The sequence below is a fragment of the Dermacentor andersoni genome, chromosome 10 (genome assembly GCF_023375885.2).
Source record: "Dermacentor andersoni chromosome 10, qqDerAnde1_hic_scaffold, whole genome shotgun sequence".
NCBI classification, from domain to species: Eukaryota; Metazoa; Arthropoda; class Arachnida; order Ixodida; family Ixodidae; genus Dermacentor; species Dermacentor andersoni.
Genome location: NC_092823.1, coordinates 122949614 through 122969175, shown reverse-complemented (window position 1 = coordinate 122969175; position 19562 = coordinate 122949614).

The window sequence follows — 19562 nt, the reverse complement described above, 5'->3', positions numbered from 1 at the left end:
GGACGTGCGCATGGTTGCCATAAGTCGCCGTTGCGGTGTAGGCACGAAACAAGCCTGCAAGCTTACATGTAATTTCATTTGCAACGTCGTTATGCCACGTGACCACAAAGACGAAGACCTCCGTGCCTCTCCTAAGCTGTTCGACCTAATCAATGTGCACGGCATTTCTCACCGCTTCAGAGAGTTGTCGAAGGGCCTTGATGGCTGCATCGTTATGTTTTATACTCCCGAAAATGCTCGAAGGCTGTGTCCGGCTATTGAATGGAAGGCTGGGCGAAATTTCCGTATAAGGTTTATTGCGATATTACGCACAGAAGTCCTTTGAACACACCGAGTTGCATGTGTTGCTGATCGTATACCACTTTCCCTCGTGGAAAGGCTTACGTTGTGCAGAAAAAAAAAGGTAATTTCGAAGGAAGCTTGCTGGCTTTGTCACAACTGCTTGAAAATCACAGCCTCGATCTCCTAGCGTATGGCTGCCCGTTTCAAATTGTGCGGCACCGAAAGAAATCTCGCTGGGCACACACTTGCGATTATGTGACCTAAAAATCACGACAATTAACGCCAGAGTATACGCCCCGTGTTTTTTTTTTTTTTTTTTTTTTGCAAGAGAAGTTTGACGAAGGCGTTGTACAACACGAGTAAATGTTACAAAACGCGGCCAATCAGCAGATAAGCGAAGTTAACTGTTCCCATAGTGCCCCTCTTGAAGATGTGACCTCGCCCGGCCGTTCTTTATTTTTTTCTTTCTGTGTCTACTCAGAATGTAAATGCCTATATATGTCATTTACTGCTGTGATTAACAGCACGTCTTCATGAATTCCTTCACGTTATATGAAACTTGGTGGCAATAGCTTTCATCTCCATGTGCGGCAACATTGATCCTAGTCAACTCGAAAGTCTATAATCCCGACTTCTGTAAGCAGTATACAGCGCTCCAACATTAAATGGTGTTTTCTTGAGTCCAATTACAAAACCGTAATGCGCACTTAGAGACTGAATGCCTTCTTTTCACGCAGGTTTCTCACCACGCGGGAAGGCAGTAAAGTTGTTACGGGTTCACAACTTCTTCTAACCTGTTGTCGCCATTTCGTGACATATCGACTCTGAGCTCGCTTTAGCGAGGGAAGTCAAGATTTTGACGCTACGTGCGTAGGCATTCAGCAAAAAAAAAAAAAAATCTCTCAGAGCGTTGCCATCTCCGACTTAGAGAACACTGCCCTACTCACGGTTACTCCAGCGACAGCAAACACGCCAAGAAACTTACACGGACGCATCCATTCAGGTACACTAATGTCACTCCTCGTGGCATTCGGAATACGGTTTTACTGGCTGCCGTAAAGTGCGAAGTGGTTAACGTGCCGATCGAGTCAGAATCTGGACAGTGCGAAAAAGTGCGAATGTAAAGTCATTCTTCAGCGCAAGTCGTCCGTTCCCAGTATTTTTTTTCTTAGTGAGCCCACAAAGGTCACTCAAACATGGCAAATAGCACGATAATAATTTTGAGTGTCCCTACCTATATATAGCATAGAATGGTTCCTAACTGCAGTAAGAATGCTTTTTTGCTGGCGAGGTAATTCAAGCTGTAGGAGCCTAACGGAGGGGCACCGGTGACCACGCATTCACTGCAATGTCTGCAACCCTTGGTAAATTGTCGCAGCGTTACAACTTTCTGTTAGAAGGCTACAGTGATAAACCCTGCTGGCATCAATAGTTGACCGATCGAGTTTCCAATTCCACCGGCGGCACGGAGAAAACGAAGACGTTCCTACGTCACGAAGCAATTTGCCGAGCGTCAACCCTCCAACGCGTGACAGTGGTAACCCAACAGTGATAGCATCAGATTTCTTGTTTCCATGGCAACGAAACAAAACTTGCACAAAGCTTGCTCGACTTACCTGCAGCACAGCCAGTCCAGCACAGCAGGCGCAACATGGAAAGAAAGAAAGAAAGAGAAACAGATATACATAAGCTACACAAAAGAAGAAGAAAACAGAGAGGTACTTTTTGTTTTCAACCGTCAAGTTGTTGCCCCATCCGCTTCCACCTATTACGTTGGCTGAGCCTCGCACCAGCTGTTAGAGCAATGAAAGCAATGCCTCCAGGATGACGAGGGTTAGTGCGTTCCCTGCCGGGGATCCAGAGACAGTGATCCACATACGTTGCTTTCTTAATACTGTCTGCCTCTTCCCTCCCTTCCCACCTAAGAATGAAAAAAGTCAGGTAAGCTGTATTAGAGACGCAGTGTGGCCGGCGAAACGTCTTGTGTGTGCTGCTGACGTTGTATGGGCACTAGCACGCAGAAGTGACGTAACCAAACACACGAGTGACTCTCATATACATCTTACAAAGATTACATGCTTAGCTTATGACATCTGCTATAGTGTGTGTGTTAGGGGGGGGGCGGACTTTCTAATTTTGTTATCGTACTCCCTCCCTATTGGTAGTGGGCCCGTTTGTTTTTTGCAGCAGGTGTATTTTGTGGCGCTATAGGGTTACGGAAATCACCCCCACACTGGTGGCGCCCGTAACCTCCCTGCGCCCCCTTGAACACGCCGCACTCTTGGACGGTTGGGGATCACTGCGCTTGTCTCACTCTCCCGCTCCTTGCGCTCCCTACGGAGACGGCAACGTCTCGACGTGGTCGACAGAGTTTTGCATCTCTCTGTCTCGCTGCCCGAGCCCCTTCACGGCATTCCTGGACCCTATACGTGTCGAAAACGCGGAGGCGCCATTGTCAAGCGATCCTGAAATTTCCGCGACAGATTGCACACTTGTTGGCCTCGTACCTCCTGCTGAGCACCGGTTTGAGTTCGCTGAAAAAAAATGGCCAGGCTTAGCTCGGTTGAGCCAAGAATGCGTTGCATATTGCGCGCGAGTTGGGGCCCAGCTTTTCCTCCGGCTGTCGTGACGTCACGTCACGTGGTTGCGCTAAAGGTCAAAGGTGGCTGCCCGGCCGCGTCCAAGGGCTGAACTGAGTGATTGCAATATGCAACGCATAAAACTCCAGTGTAGGGGTATGAGCCACTATGATGGCTCATACCCCCAATGGTGGCTGCGCGGCCACGCCCAAGGGCTCAACTGAGTGATTGCAATATGCAACGCATAAAACTCTGCTATGGCCGGTGAGATCTCAAACTCGACCACTCTGGCTCGGATCGACAAGTATAGTGCCAAGCTGTGCCTCTCTGAAGACCCAGCGAGGGGTTCGGCTTTCAGAGAGCATGCGTTGTGTGGGAAAGCTTTGTTTCCTTCTCAAATGAACTCATCCATAGGCCCAGACATATGCACTCGACACTAAGGCCGGTGACTCAGCCGTACTCTGGCACACTTAAGCCTCGGAGGTTCGAAACATCGTGCCGCGATAGGTACGAGTGCTTTAGTGTTCCTTTTCAAAGCAGCATAAGCTGCTAGAGTGCCTCGAACACTCCACATGCATTCAAATCGGTACTGCACAGTACTAGTTAAATCTTTTAATTCGAGACCGTAGCGGTCGAACGGGCTTCGCAAGCACTGCATGCCTCACCAAAAGGAAAATCCGTCGGTTCCGTTGCGGGTGGGGTTTTCCATGTTGTCGAATGAACGCTGCTGCGGGCAACTGTGAAATATTTCATCGCTTTTGTGCGGCTTGGCTCTCGTTCTTAGCCATGAAACCTTTCTTTCAGGCGATTGCAGTTCATTTATGCGTGCATTATACCATATGTACTTTTATTGACAGGCAGCTACGAACAATGCCTTTTCTGATGTGCCTGTTGCGGATAACGGTGAGAGTAGTGCCAAATAATCCTTACAAAATGTGCGACTAGCTGTTCTTTTTACGCCTTACTAGAGTGCGTACATTTGACTAGAACAACTGACCGGAGCAATAAGAACATAACAGCTTCGCAGGGAGTAGCCGTTTCAGATACGGATTTATAAAGCTTGCACAAAATACTAGGATTGCTGTTCTATATCATATGCAATGTTTGCCATAACTAAGTATTAAGGGAACGTTTACATTGTGTGCGAAGCATAATGCTAAACTTTACAAGTTCAACGTGAAGGCATTTTCCCCTCATTTGTTATAGACTGACACGGCGCAAACCTCTGCATTGCAAGAGCAGTTGACCGCTTCAAGCCTTCATATTTTGCTATATTTAATCTCAAACTGTTAAGGAATGACACGTTTTCGAAAATCAAATTTCAGTTTGGACGTGACACAGAGTGAGTGGAGCGTTACATTAAAGTTGACTCAGTCTGCATTTTAGGCATGACAGCAGACACCAGCCGAAACATCTTTCAGGAAGTACGGCTCGCGCGATTATGCGTGAAGTGAACGAGCGTGCTTGGAAGCCGAGTGAGCCGGAACGAGCGTCGTCCTTGCCGTGACGTCACTCAGGAAAAGGCGCCACTACAACTCAGTACAAAGACCAAGGCGCTGCTGACTAATGTCACAGAGCAACTGATTGTTCGAAAGAGAATTCCGGTTGGATGTCGTGAAAGATAGATGAACCTCATATACAAAGGAAAAGGTGATAATAATAAGAAGAGCTCATACAGGCCAGTTACAGTAACGTCGGTGATATATAGAATGGCAATGGAAGATACAAAATTAAAACTGTCGAAGTGGGTGGCAAAAGATTATGTACTGGGGGGACCACAGAATGGGTTCAGACCAGGCCAACGCTTAGAGGATAATTTGTTTATACTAACTTAGTGCATAGAGATTTCAGTAGCTCCGAACAGATATTTATGGATAGCATTTCTAGGTATTAGAGGACCCTACGACAACGTAAACATGCGATTGTTATGGAATGTTGCTAAGCATGAAGGTATAGATGATATCGTAAGCTCCTGCAGCAACAGCATGTTAGGTCGTCAGCGAAGGTAAATTTAATATAAAAAAACTTGATCTTTCGTTCTATATGGGCACTTCGAACGTAATTTTCAGTGGACAGAGGCAGTCGCGTATAAGATTACTAACAGCTGAACACTGTGTCAAAGTTGTCTTGCTTAACATTAACAAACACTAAAAAGTCACCAACAGATCTAAATATTTTAACAACTTTTGTCTCATTGACGCGTGTATACACGTCTCTGCTCAGCTTAGCTAAGTATAGGTTGCTTAAAACAGGTGCTGAGCAGTATCCTGTACAGACCCCTTGTTTTATGAAGGGACGGAATGTTATTTCTTTGCACAAATGTTGACTTCATGCACAAGTCTAAAAGTTCTAAAAATATTCAGCGGTTGTGCCCGCTTTCGTACAAAATCTTACGTCCCTAAATTAATCTATACATGATTGAACACAACTAACAATTCAGTTTGCAGCAAAGAATAATACAGGTCCTTCACATGTGCTGAGAAGGTCTTTAGTCTCGCGTTACAGCTGGCATCTACAAAGGCAAAAACATCCTCGGAATTTTTCGTGATGAATGGATCTTTATTCTCGAGTAGGTTAAGCTTGTTTAATAAATAGAGTGCAGTGAACTTCTGCCATATGCCTTTCTCTGATGCTATTACCGTGAACGGGACCCATTCTTTGTGTGTTTTCGCGCAAAAGAATACATCGAGACTATCGTTCTTGCTTTTGTCTATTCTTTTCAGTACTTTCGGTTCATGTCCCAGCCCACTGCGACGGCTCTGCCCTTAACTTTCGCCAGTGAAGTGTCTTTGTGTTCATCGAACACGGCTGTTATTGCTTGATTAGCTTTATTGTTGTAACCACCATGTGAAAATAATGCAAAATGTGCTTCTTTGTCGCCATCTGCCGGGACATAAACCTAGATAAAATATTGAAAGGAATAGAAAAAAGCAAGAATGACAGTCTCGATGTATTTTCCTTGGCGCGAAAACGCACAAATACGGTGTCCCAATCAGGGTAATAGTACCGGATAAAGGCACATGGCAGAATTGTATTGCAGTCTATTTATTATACAAGCCTAACGTACTCGAGAATGAAGATCCATTGATCACAAAAAATCCCTAGGAAGTTTTGGTCTTTGTAGATGCCAATTGTAACGCGGGAGTAAAGGCCTTCTCAGCAGATGTGAAGGTCCTGTATTATTCTTTGCCTCAAAATGAATTGTTAAGTTGCGTTCAATCAGGTATAGATTAATTTAGGACCGTATGATCTGGTACGAATTCGAACAACAGTTGAATATTTTTAGAAGTTTTAGACTTGTACATGAAGTCAACATTTGTGCAAAGAAATAACATTCCGTACCTTAAAAAATAGGGGTTCTGCATAGAATCCTGCTTAGCACCTGTTTTAAGCAACCTATACTTAGCTAAGCTAGGCAGAGACGTGTATTCACGCGTCAATGAGACAAAAGTTGTTAAAATATTTAGATTTGTTAGTGATTTTTAGTGTTTGTTTATGTTAAGCTAGACTATTTTGACACAGAGTTTTCAGCTGTTAGTAATCTTATACGCGAGTGCCTCTGTCCACTAAATATTACGTTCGAAGCGCCCATAGAACGAAAGATCAAGTTTCTTGATTTTAAATTTACCTTCGGTGATGACCTAACATGCTGATGCTACACCCTCAGGACAAATAAACTGTTGTTGTCATATCATTCAGCCCATGCTAAATCAGTAAAAAGTGGAATTGCGAAAATGCGTGACTAAGGCACTTACTAAATCATGTCATCATTGCACTGACGAAACATTCACACAACAGGCCACGCACCTACGTTTATGCAAGTTATCGCAGCCAAGATCTGCTATCAGTTGTACAAGTAATACTAAGGCACACAAAGAATACTAAGCCAAGCGCAGCAATTTGGGATCTCTGAACGTGCGGAAGTGAATAGTAACCGGGAGAAAGGAAGACCAGCAGTTATACCATGTATCCACCGGTTGTCGCGCAACCTAAAGAAAACTGCCCGCTAAAATAACACTGATGTGTTTCTTTCTGCACCTAACAAACTAATCAGCTGATGCACAAAAACAAGAACAGAAAAAAAGACAGTGTTCCTAGCTGCCAAGTTAAACACAGGAAAATGTTTAGAGAATGTAGGACTTCGATTATATATCGTCTACCCTTATCGCGTGGAAAGTATTACGCCTGGCAGCCAGGCAGATGCACTAAGAATAGGTTGCGCGAACACAAAGTTAAGGTTGGCAAAGTTGCATCTGATGGGTTTCTCTCCCTTCATTGTAAGCAGAATAAGTGTTCCCCTCTCTTGGAATTAACAGCCATTACCGGTAGAAGTAAGAGCGAACTGGCGAAACTTATAATAGAAGCTGAGCAGATTGCTGCACTGGGGGAATCCTGTATCAGTAAACCGTCGCTGGCTCTCTCTGAAAACGAACTGAAACTTTTGCGAATGGCTTAAGATATCACTTCTGAAAATGTTTTGCATTGAATGTTGAACTGTTCACGGGGCTGTGAGTCATGTTGGCTGAGTGTATGAGCACGGCCTTGTTTTCGAGAATAAACATTGTTGGAAGCTAGCGCTGTGTGTGTCCCTGTGTGTCTTCTTTTGTCCTGTCTATCGATCGCGCTACCATACACCTGTTCAAGTAAGCCGACAACCAGGTGTTATCAGAGAGAGAGAAAAACCGAGACAGAGAATGGAATGCAAAGAATGGAAACAAAAAGAGCCACGGAAAGTTACAACAATGGGAGGAAAAACATTAGAAGAGAAAATCTTTGCGATAACACATGGGGCACTGCCTACCTATTTGAGGCTCGAGCTGGTTGCCTGAGGACAATAACATATAACATACCGGTGAAAATATTCGCAACAAGATGTGGTATGTGTGTGTATGCTGTAGCAAAACTCCGGAGACCCCTCAGCACATATATTAAAATGCAAAGGAATTTATGGCCGATATATATATATATATATATATATATATATATATATATATATATATATGTAGAGAGAAAGAGAGAGAGAGAGAGAGACCTACCTGGACAAAGGCGACTAGAAACACTCAGGAAAAAATTCACATTTCGACCGTGGGACCGGCCTTGGTCAGAAAGCGTATATATATATATATATATATATATATATCGCATGAGTAATTTATGTCAATCTGCGAGGGTTCCATTCTTTATGAAGTTCATCTCGCTCAGCGCGTCGAAAATAGCGTGCAGGCTTACAGACTTTCCAATCTGTGCGAGGAAGGCATGCACCAGTGCACGCCAGGTAGTCGTCAGTGTAGAGTTTCGAGACGCAGAGCTGGCGCGGTTCTGTCAGTGCAAAAGCTGATCACGGAAACACGCACGAGCTCATTATCGCACATAACATAGACGAAACAGGGGAATAACGATAGGAACAAATTCCAAAGTGTTCGTGTACTGGAGAAACTAAGTCCCCGAATAAGTTCAGTTTGGGAGCTTCTAAAATGAAGCGTGTAGCTGTTATCTAATTACTTGGAAAGAAGACGATTGATTTTCTCGGCGTCCACTGAACCGATGCTAGCGCGATTCATTGCATTAAAAATCGATGCTCCGTGGCGCCCTTCGGCTAAAGCGTATTTTAAGCTTGGGCCCAGGATTGTCTTATGCCAACTGTACAAAAATGAGAACAAATGAAACAACGCTTAAAATCCTCAAACTCCGCAAAGAAATTATATCAATTTAGTGTGTAATCCACCACCCAGGCCTTGCAGAGCAAGTTAAATTGTGATAACACACATCGTCATAAAATAATCCATTTATGCGCACGAATTTCACAGAACTTCCATAAACAGTAGAATGATTTCACGCAATTCAGATACTATATCATGTACTCTCAATTAAGACACTGTAAAGGAGAACGATGAGAGAAATGTCATATTTGTTCTGCCAGGCAGACATGGCGTTGTTTTGCTTTGAGCTTCCGTTTGTTGTAATTCACCACTTTCTTTCCACAATTAAAAAAAAATTTAACAACAGCAATCAAATGTACATACACTGGGATCGGTGGGCCACTTTACTTGTGCTCTGCAAAAAATATTTATTATTTGGACAAATGTCCCTTGATTTCCAATGAGCCTACTCACCTTGTGGGATTCCGCATAGAAATCCATATCTTCCTATAGAAACTTACATCACAATACGAAATTATGGAACGAGGCATTAGCGTTTTAATAACGAGAATACAAGCAACTGTCATTCCAATTGGCTCAGTCGTTGTATACAGATCTGAGTTGAGCGTTTTACGCACAATAAAAAAGAAATCGGAGTTCAGCCCGAATTCAGTATTTTTCTAAAAGCACTAGGACAACATTTCTTAACCAACCGGCGTTGCTTAACGGCTATGGTGTTGGACTGCTAACACGAAGTCGCGGGATCGAATCCCGACCACGGCGGCTGCATTTAAATGGAGGCCAATTGAGAAAATACCCTCGTCCTTAGATTAGGTGCACGTTAAAGAACCCCAGGTGGTGAAAATTATTCCGCAGTCCCTTACTACGGCGCGCCTCATAATCAAATGATAGTTTTAGTACGTAAAGCTCTTCTTTTTTAAATATTTCTTTAACAGGAAAGCACTTAATGGAGGTTGCATGCATTATTGTCGGCAAGGTAATAGACATTACCGTCAGGAAGAAAATGTAGTTCCCACTTTTTAAATCATTTCAACCAATTATGGATGCTTCGTGGCAACAGGTCACAATTGCCATAGAATTTGGCGCGTTTCCGGTGCCAAAGGTTGACGGAGAAAGCCACAATCGTGTGTATAAACGCTCAACTAACACCCTACAGTAATGAACACGGGGCAAATGGAGGTATAAGCGAATAAGTAAAATAAAGAAAATATGTTTCAGTCTATGGTACATCGCGAGCCATAAATTGGCCGCAGAAAGGGTGCACAGTTGGGTCAGTTCGTCGACATTATTTCACGCTTACCGCGTAAACGAGCTTCAAGTGAAATAGGAGCACACAGTACAAGCGCAGAGCATGCCCTGTTGTTTAAACGATGGGTTTAGACAGCGCGATAGCAAATTGGAAAGCAGGTTTTGCTGAATACTATCTGCCCGTTGTAGATCATGTTGTGACGAACCTCCTTATAACATCGCATAATTCACACCCAGCCCCTGGACTAGCATAAAAGGCAGTCAGACAGGAGAGCATCTTCAGCTCCTCATAAATATCAGTATATATATATATATTTTTTTTTTTTTTTTTGGTTTGAGTACATGCGTGAACAGACTGGATTTTAATGCGAAGCATTCTTTTTCGATTGCAGAGCTTTTTTTACAGCATTATATTTGACTGTTTTCGTGCGCCGATTCCGAAGGCAGTGCATTCTAACGCATCGTTTCAGGCAGTTACCTAGGACTGCATCTGGAGCGCGCAGCCGCTGTCGACAGCCAAGATAGCGCTCAGTGTGACCCGCAGACCTGGCAAAGCGCCGATGAAATAATATACAATCACTTGTCACTTGAAACATTCGCTTTCGAATTTAAGGCACAGCGCATCTGGCTTTCCCCCCCCCCTCCCCTCAAGTGCGCATTGACGTCAGCCATGACGCACATCGGGCTTGCTCCGCCCTTACCGGACAATCCATCAGTTGACGACACCTTTGAAGAGACACTCGGAACCACAAACAGTGAACCGATGGACACTGAGTAATAATATAAAGTGACGTGTATCTATGGCAGCGTACTTTAGAAATTCATGTAAACTTGCAAATTTATAGATGAGCATAATCTCTAACACTTTCATTTAGGCAACATCCGGTGTACGCTTCGTTTAAGGAAGTTTAGTTAGTTCTTGAGTGCCTTTCTACTACCAAACAAAAGTGATCCGTACGATGGGGCGCTCAACTCCAGTTGTGGCTGCCAAGTTTTTTGCATTTTTCGCTTTTTGATTTTTCAAAACAGTTTTAACTTGTTGGTTAGTGCTTCTCATGTGTAGTTATAGAGGCTTGTGTTTACGTTATCAGTTGCGGTCCGTGCGGAATGAACCATAAGCGGCGTCTCACCAAAGAAACAACGAATATTTTTTGTACTCCAGTAAACTACACTTGCCTCGACAGACTTTGTGAATCTTTGAGAATTGCAAATCAATTCAAGCGAGGTGTAGCGTTATTAGTGCGAAACAACCACAAAGAGCGTCAGGTTCTCCTGGAGGCACGCAGAATGATCGCGGCTGCTTGGCAGCGACCGGAAGTAAGATACCGGTTGCCCGGAACTTCGGCTGAGCGCAACATTTCCGGTATCCCAGAAAGCTCGGCACGAGAAAGGAAAAGTATAGGAGCTCGCGGCACCCTCTTCGGAGCTTCTTATCGGCGTCGCATTTTAGGCGCCAACAAGGTCCATAACTTAGTTAGCTGGTCGTAGAACCGTCAAACTTTTTTCGGAAGGAAATGCCGTTGGCGCTCGGAAAGGTGTGTATACGTTTAGGAGCGCTGACATAGTGACAAGTATGAAGACGTGTCCGGGGCTTCTAGCCTTAAGTTTTTTTCGATGAACGTTTGAACACAGGAAATTTGTACCACTGGCCATCACAGCGATTTCGCATCAAACGTCTTAGGAAACTCGCTGCTTCGCGAGAGTATCGATGACTTGCACTGACGTCATCTTAGCCGCCATGTTGTAGGACCCGCACGGTCAAAAGTTGCGTCTGATGGCATCACTAGTTGTGGTTACGTTGTATATGCCGTGGTTCTGGCACAGATGCCAGCAGTATTTCGACCGCGTGTCTATGACACTGAAGCAGGTTACCTTGTCAAGCGGACCTTGTCAAGCCATAAAAGGCTTTTTGTTCGCGGTCTTCAACATTGTGGTGTTGAAAATAAAGTGAATTGAATTGAATTGAATGATACACTGCTGTAATCCATGCCGCCATGTTGAAGGACCAGACTGGTGAGAATTGCATCCGTGACGTCATGTGCATGATATATATAACGTTGAACGAGGCGATAAGTGCTCAATATGTAGTCGTCAAAACATTTAAATATATGTGGAGAGAGAGAGAGAGCAAATGATAAATGAAAGGTAGGGAGGTTAACCAGGACTGAGCCCGGTTGGCTACCCTACACTGAGGAAAGGGAAACGGGGACGGAAAGATTAAAGAAAGAAGAGAAAGTCCACCGGGGACATCGTTCAGTCACTCAGTCCGGATCACAGACGCTGACTCAATCCTGTATCTTTCAAATATCGCAGCAGCGCTTTTGTGGCCTTTTGTAGCTGCGATATGCGAGGCCATGGTCCCAAGATCTTGTTCAAGGTGAACGGTTTTCTATCTAACTGGTTGAGAGCTGTGCAAAGTTCTTGTCTTTCATTTTCATATGATGGGCATGAGCACATATATGTGGAAATTTTCATTATGCCAATTTCGTAATGATTTCTTATTTTCGCGCTTTCAATCACGCACTGGCTCTATAGAGAAGAGTGATAAAATACGGTGGGAATATTAGTGGATGTCTTGAAGTTAATTCTTTGAGTTATAGAGACAGGGAGATGGTTCCAGTCCTCTGACGTTCTTGGTGCAAATGAGTTCGAGTGGGGCGAGAAATGAATACGTTAACATTTTAGGAGTTATTTATACGAGATTTCACGCACCATGACTGACGGTGCAAACTAGTTCTCGAGGATTTGGTTGAAATTTATTGTTCTATGGAAGAGGCACAGTCAAGAACACTTCCGGTGCGATTCGACGTATTGTGGGTCAATTGTTAGTTTCACCGATGAAGCACTAGAATTAGGGTTATAATTGGAGAGAATAAACAGGCTGCTGCGACTGTGTACGGATTCTAAAAAGTTTGTTAGTGTTACCTTGCCACGGCCATGAATTTATTTGGCTATTCGTGTCATGCCGACGCCAGCTCCTTGAAGAGAGTCTTGTAAAACTATCAAAAATAAAAAGTAGCGATAAAAAATAGCACGTCACAGGATCCTTACTTTTCTTGGCGGGAGCTAGACGATGGGCACGATTAAACTATGAAAATGCACGAAGAAAGGATGGTGTATTCATGTACCCGTTGATCTCATTCAAACTTCTTAATTAAGGATGACAGCGCACGTAACGCGAGGTGTCGGAGGACCTTTGAAATTTGGGCAGGCAACCTTTCGTGGCATACGTTGGGGTAATTGGGTTCATCTGCAAAGATGAGCGGGAAGGCTGGCTAGCTGTGGACAACACACCTGGTCTGCAGGTAAATAGGAGTGATGCATCGTACGTGGAACGCATTCGAAAGCGAAATCGTGTAGTCTGCGACCGCTGTGAAGGAACCAGCATTTGACATGTGTTGAGCGAGCCCGCTTCTGAGAGGTTCACAGGTGCTTTACTTCAGAAGGCTGTCATCCAAATACATGACAACGGATAAATATTTTTTCTAGACCCTTAATGCGCAAAATTATATAAGGCTTGATGCTTTTAAAAACAAAAAATGAAATCTACTGATCGTAGCAAATTCATTTGTAATTTAAGCCAGCCAGAAAAAATTGGCCGTTTCACCCGAAGGGCGAAGGAATGAGCGCGACAGCAACGTTTAATGGTGCGCTTGAACTTCGCGGACAGTGTTATACTAGCGCGGATGTGACGTACGCGGGGTGGCAAAACTACTGGCACTGATATTGTTCTGCACTTTTAAAGTTCAATAGTGGGAAATATTTACGATAAAACCCATGCGCTGTGAATGATTTGTTTCAGGACATTTGTTTGGAGGCCGCAATCCTCAAAATTCTATGAAATAATTCAGTCAAAGACATAAGAACTCGTTTGAGCAACTTTGGAGATAGAAGAATATAGCAATATAAGGCGCATATAGGGCACGGATAAGAGATCGAATCACATGCGTGACCTTTGCCAGATCGCAGTATCTATAAATAAATAAATATGTAACCAGCGTCACGTCGACGGTGACGAAGATGGCGAAAATTCAATTGGAGTGTCAGTGTAAGTGCTGTCGCAATTACAAATGATTGAAACATTGAAACACAAAATTGAAACATTGAAACTCAAAAGCCAAAATATCATCATCATCATCATTATTAATTGGCCCTTAAAGACCACTGGAAAGGGCATTACAAAGGGTATTACATTAAGTAAGGGGCATTACATTAGAATTCTATATCTACGTAACTCGGCCAAAAAAAGGGGAGGGGGTACCACAGTTTTCTAAACAGTACCATTGAGACGTATCAAGTGTGCAATGTAATATGCACCGCCTTTTAAAACACCATCAATTTTTGAATGGGGACTTTTGGAAAAGCCTAATAAACATTGTATATGTTTCACATAATCTATGAGCTCATATATCACATTTGTCCGCATATTCTTTCATCCCCCCATCCCGCTCCCATGTGTAGGGTAGCAAACCGGTTAAGCTAAACTGGTTAACCTCCCTGCCTTTCCTTCTCCACTTTTTCCTTCCTTCCTACCTTAGATGCTCTAACAGATGCAGTTTACGGCACTGCGATATGAATCTCTTGTGCACAGTTACGAATTTGCCGACTTCGTGGTTTAATATTTTGTTTTTCGGGGGGGGGGGGGGACTTGCCAATATTCAGCAATATTCCACAAATATGAAAATGCAAATGAAACGCATAATGCAAATGAAAATGAAGCGTAGTGCAAAGTCCCCAGTGTCACTTCATTTCTGCAGCCGTTGTTTACTTTGAAAAAAAAAACTATATGTCCCAAAATGACAACTACAAAGTTATTCAACGCAAGTTTGTTAATTGGCTACAACAGCATTCGATTCGCCGTTCACGCATCGTCTGCCTCCTCGCGTAGTCCAGCTGACGTCGCAAAATGGCGATATCTGCCGCATAAGGTTTCTTAGTTGCATGCATGGCGCTATCTGCCGCAGGTTTTAACATACATACATACATACATACATACATACATACATACATACATACATACATACATGCATACATACATACATACATGCATACATACATACATACATACATACAAAGATACATACATACATACATACGTGCGCGTGCACAAGCATCGCTGAACAAAACGCTCGCACAAACGCACGCGCAGACACGCAAGAGTACATGCGCAAATAACAGAGTAAAACCGAACCAGAAATCCGAACAGCACCAAAGAGCTGAGCGCAACAACATGATATCGAACGAAACGCAATACACCGCGACAAAAGTGGCGTAGCCGAGATCAAATGCACCGCTAGCCCCTGTTTCGGGGGCGTCGGCCCTCTTCGCTTCTCCATTGATCTTGAAACTCAGTCTGCCCGCAAGACCAATGGAGAAATGATGGGCTGCTTTTTTCTCCATTCACTTCCATTCTTTCCGCGTCCTCGTTGCTTTTTTGTTACAGGTTCCCCATTCTTCTTTCTTTATTCCTGTCCTATGTGTTTCTCTGTGCCAACTTCAGATCTGGTGGAGTTACCGAAACCGCTTCTCGGAAGACAGACAAGGTGGCGAGGGGTGCCTTGTCTCGATTTGCTGCTACGGGACTCACTTGGAAGATGCACAAGATGCATTCAAAGGTGCGCAGAGCCGTCATTTGTTCTCTTGTCTTTCTTGTTCCCGTTTTGTTCTAAAGTATACTTGTTTATTTTTCTTTCCTCACGTTGGTTTATTTTCCAGCCGATCGGTTGCGCGAAATGACATTCAGTGGTTTGCTGTCCCAATAAGCTCCGGTCAATCGTCCCATTTCGTCGCAGAGCACTTCGTCGAGTGAGCGGACTGCTGTCATCCTATCGCATGTTACGAAATAAATGGCGCATATTGGGAGAGGGAACAGTGATAAGTGTAAAGTAAAGGAGGAAATTGAGACTTTGCTGGGATATGAAAAGTTGATGGGTATACAGCCTTCCAACAGGTGGACGGGGAGTAGTTTATGAACCTTTTACCAATGAGGTGGTGTCCAAAAACATGGCGTCGATGACGTGTATGCGGATCCCGCAGTCGCTTCAGGCGAACACATCTACCGTCCGTCCGTCCGTCCGTCCGTCCGTCCGTCCGTCCGTCCGTCCGTCCGTCCGTCCGTCCGTCCGTCCGTCCGTCCGTCCGTCCGTCCGTCCGTCCGTCCGTCCGTCTGTCTCTCTGTCTGTCTGTCTGTCTGTCTGTCTGTCTGTCTGTCTGTCTGTCTGTCTGTCTGTCTGTCTGTCTGTCTGTCTGTCTGTCTGTCTGTCTGTCTGTCTGTCTGTCTGTCTGTCTGTACGTGCTTCCAGCCTTTCCACTTGACCACCTAGCGCATTATATCAGGGCAATAGTGCGATGTTTCATTTTGTGCGCGAGTGTGTTTGTGTGTGTGCGTGTGTGTGTTCTATTTCTTATTTTTATTATCTGCGGTAGTAGTAGCGGTAGTAGAATTTGTGAGTGTTGGATGCGCCTTTTTCTGGTATATTCCTTGTATTTTTATTTTAGCTATTGTAATGTCGATCGAAAAATGTCCTGAAAAGCAGCCACTTTACATTGCGATTTCTGTGCCTGCACGCCACCATCAATCCTCGTTTCTGTCCCTGGCTTCCAGAACACATGTCAGTAGTTGTGCTCCTTCCGGTGGCAGTTGACAGCTTGTTCTATGATATCTTCTTCCGTCTTTCAGTAGTATATACGTTTTCAAGTGTAGTAATAATTCTCTTTTCTTTATTTTTTTTTCAGATCGTCGCGCGTACCAGTGAGACGCGTGCCAAGCACGTTGCGCGATGCGTGGCCTCCGTGATTAGGCCGGTCCGATCTCCAAGGCAAGGTGCGAGATGCGAAGTGACGGCTCACGCACATAACACGCTGCCTTGAATTTTTTAATGATACAACTTGTGGTCATAGCAACGAAAAAAGTAGGTATAAACCAGTGATAATTTGTTTGTTTGTATGTTAGACGTGAAGTGGAGGAATGAGAAGTACGTGCTTCCAGCCTTTCCACTTGACCCCCTAGCGCATTATATCAGGGCAATAGTGCGATGTTTCATTTTGTGCGCGAGTGTGTTTGTGTGTGTGCGTGTGTGTGTTCTATTTCTTATTTTTATTATCTGCGGTAGTAGTAGCGGTAGTAGAATTTGTGAGTGTTGGATGCGCCTTTTTCTGGTATATTCCTTGTATTTTTATTTTAGCTATTGTAATGTCGATCGAAAAATAAGAACACGAAAGAAAGTAGTATTCAGTCAAGTGCTCTTCCGACCGCTTCCTGTGTCCCTGTGTTTCACTAGCGCTGTTAATATGGTTGCTCCTCCTATAAATTGTTTTGGAAAATGTCTACGATTATCATTCGTAATGAAGCGACGCATTGTACAAATAAAAAAAACTGTATCCCCCTTATTATAAAACTGCGCGTCTAACTACTGGAGAGAAAGAGAAAGAGAGAGGGAGCAATCACAATAAGTCGCTTTGAAATCATTTCGCTTGCATAACACACATTGGTAGCCGACATTCGTGTGCTGCTCCTACATGACCACAACAGCAGCATTCCTTAGTAACTTGCAAAGGAAACAAGGTTTTATGAGACAATCTATGCTTGTTGCAATAACACCGTTCCACTTTCCCCTTTCATCACCATATTGTTATAGAACAATGAAAGATGCAGTTATGCCAGCAATGTGTTCTTTTTCTCTTTGCAAAATGTGCTTTAAAATAAATAAATGAGGTTATTCACACGATACACCAGATGACTGCGTGAGACTCGATCGATTAAACTATACGGACGTGAATGACAATGCTTATTGTAGTTTTTATTTTTTAATTGCGAGATCCAAGGAAAATATCCCACCGAAGGATAGGCTATGTCAATCATCAAAAATACACGTAAACTCCAGCCACTATATAATGCAGAAAAAAGAAACACGGGATATAAAAAGCCCGGAAGGAAAAATGGTGAATGAAGAGAACACCAGTTACCTTTCTCAACTATTTTCTCGCTGGTTACTGTGCAAGCCACAAAAAAATTATAAGTGTATATCGGACGACAGCATCAGGCGACGCGATAGTATTCCAACATTAAAGCAGGTTCCGCAAGGCCGCGTGGTAAATCAGCGTAGAAAAAGAAACACCTAGACGAAGCAACAAATACGGAAATTCATATGGTTTATGCCATTTCCTAATGTGTTTCTTTTACCTTCCTGATATATCGTAATTTACGATATTTCCACGTTTCTCAAGTGAAAGCAAGCAGTCGACACCATCTATTGATGCCGATATCTACTTATATTTCATGTCAATAAAATGCGAGCTATAATCTTCCCGCTTTTAGACAAAATCAACAAAGTAACGATAAAATTGGGCGAGTTGGTGTAGTATTCCTTGTCGTTCACTCTACTCCGAACCACGAAAGTCAAGCAAGCACCAAGGATAAATATTCAGCAGCCAGCGAAAAAAACAACAGTTGATAGTTCGCCCAAAAAACGTCGACAGCAACGCCATGGTTTCGCATTCAGCTTAAGTGGGGAGAAAGAGCTGTGAAGAGCAGCGCAGTCGAGAGTCCCTATCGGTAATATTACGCGTTGCTATGGCAGGTTGTTTATACTTAGTTTTTTTATACGCTTTTCAAATCTTCATCCTGGAAAATAAAAGCAAAATCCTGTCCGCTAGACATGTCTAGCGAGACCGAAATGCTCGGATGGAGACGCAGGATTGTACGTTGTTGCTTATTAGCTGCCAAAGCGGCGCGATTGCACAGCCTCGTCGGAAGAACTGCCGAAGTAACGGCGTAAAAGGTTGGAGACGGAGCTTGTGTGCATGTGAGGGCATAGGGGGTGTTTGGAGATAACTACGCACTAGGCTACGGATAGAAGGCATATGCAGGGCTGGGGCTAGAAGAGCTCGCGAAGGCGGCGAAGAGCTCCCTGCAGGATCTCAGCCCACAACTTCATTTCATGCTCGGCGAGGATAAAGCTGTCAAGGCTGTCGGGTAAACGTAACGCTCGGTTTTCCTCCTTTTTATATCTCGGAACTAGATTCGATGCGGCCGGGCGAGAACTGGCGGGACTGCTGAGGCAGTCAGGTGTGCGTGGGAACTTGGAGGAAAAACGTCGTATGTTTCCATAGGACTCACATAGGCCCCAGGCGAATAAGAGGAACACCAAAGGAAACGCGAGAATAATCAAGTGGATGGGTTAGACTACAATTGCCGTTGCATGAAATTCTTAACTATGTTGCCGCAAAGGGACACTTGGTTGTGACTTGGGAACCAAGTTAAATCTAGGCTCCGGTGCGTACGTAACCTGGCGGATGTCCTCGTGTTGGCTTCCGATGACGTCATACATTCTGAGAACGAGAACTGCATCATAACTTATTGTTACTTTATATATATATATATATATATATATATATATATATATATATATATATATATATATATATATATATATATATATATATATATATATGTATATATATATACAGTGAGGCCCGTTTTATCTAAAAGTAAACTCAAATTGTGCGTTGTGGAAAAAATTCATTACGTGAAAATAAAGAATTATTATTATCATTTGAGTTGAAAACGTATAGTACCCTTGACAGGAGAAAGAAAGCGAGGAGCAGGCTGGCAACTGCCACCGGAAAGGGCCCAACGCCTACCTGCTCTTCAGAAAGGAGGAGACGGAAACATAGAAATGGTAGATAGGAAGGAGGGGAAGAAAGAGCTAAGAAAGAGCAAGATGACAAACGCCCAAGAAACGTACAACACACAGTACAGGTCACACACGGTAGGGCCGGTCACAAATAGAAA